Source organism: Notothenia coriiceps, unplaced genomic scaffold (genome assembly GCF_000735185.1).
Source record: "Notothenia coriiceps isolate Sejong01 unplaced genomic scaffold, NC01 NC01_scaffold00026171, whole genome shotgun sequence".
NCBI classification, from domain to species: domain Eukaryota; kingdom Metazoa; phylum Chordata; class Actinopteri; order Perciformes; family Nototheniidae; genus Notothenia; species Notothenia coriiceps.
In genome coordinates this window covers 4,086-5,237 of record NW_011358872.1, presented here as the reverse complement: position 1 = coordinate 5,237, position 1,152 = coordinate 4,086, and positions in this window count along the sequence as shown.

The window sequence follows — 1,152 nt, the reverse complement described above, 5'->3', positions numbered from 1 at the left end:
CATTTTAACCACAATTGAGTACTCCTAAGTTTCGACTTACTGCAGTTCCTTATTGCGTTCTTTGGAAAACATTTTGAAATAAAAAAAGGTGTTCTTACCGCTGTCACGGCCGATGCCGCTTCTTTTGTCTGCTCTAAACATGACACAAGAAACACTTCTGTTACTCTCAAGGCACACTAGTCTATATTACAAAAATAAAAGCACAAACATATTTGATATGACTTGGAATAATCAAAGATAAAAAAATACTTACTGTGTCTTTTCAACATAAACCAGGTGAACACGGTCACCAGTACAATGAAGATCAACAAGCTCAAAGAGATGATGTAGGGCTTCAGATAATCTGACCTGAAGCAGGAGTAAATCAACAAATGCAAACAATGAAAAGTAATTGGATATTTTACTCCTAGAATGGCAAATTCTCAATATCAAAGCCTTCTCACTTTTCCCCCTGAGCATTGGAATCATTCTTATCTGAAAAAAACCAAAGGTGAGATTCACATGCTCACTACTGGATGATATGGTTAAAATGCTTGTTGCTGAAAACTATCCAAAAAATATAATAATAATAAGTAGAGTAAAATAGCAGTTCCACAAACAAATAGACACACTTACACTGAACAAAAATATAAACGCAACACTTTTGTTTTTGCTCCCATTTTTCATGAGATGAACTCAAAGATCTAAAACATTTTCTACAAACACAAAATAACCATTTCTTTCAAATATTGTTCACAAATCTGAAAAAATCTGTAATAGTGAGCACTTCTGCAGTTTTGCTNATAATCCATCCCACCTCACAGGTGAGGCATATCAAGATGCTGATTAGACAGCATGATTATTGCACAGGTGTGCCTTAGGCTGGCCACAATAAAAGGCCACTCTGAAACGTGCATTTTTTCTTTATTGGGGGGGTCTGGGGGGGTCCGAAAACCAGTCAGTATCGGTTGTGAGGGTTAGGATTAGGGTAATGTTGTGAATCGAGTGGCCCATGGTGGTGGTGTGGTTATGGTATGGGCAGGCCTATGTTATGGACGATGAACACAGGCCACTCGATTCACAACATTACCCTAACCCTAACCCTAACCCTAATCCTAACCCTCACACCAGATACTGACTGGTTTTCGGACCCCCCCGGACCCCCCCGGACCC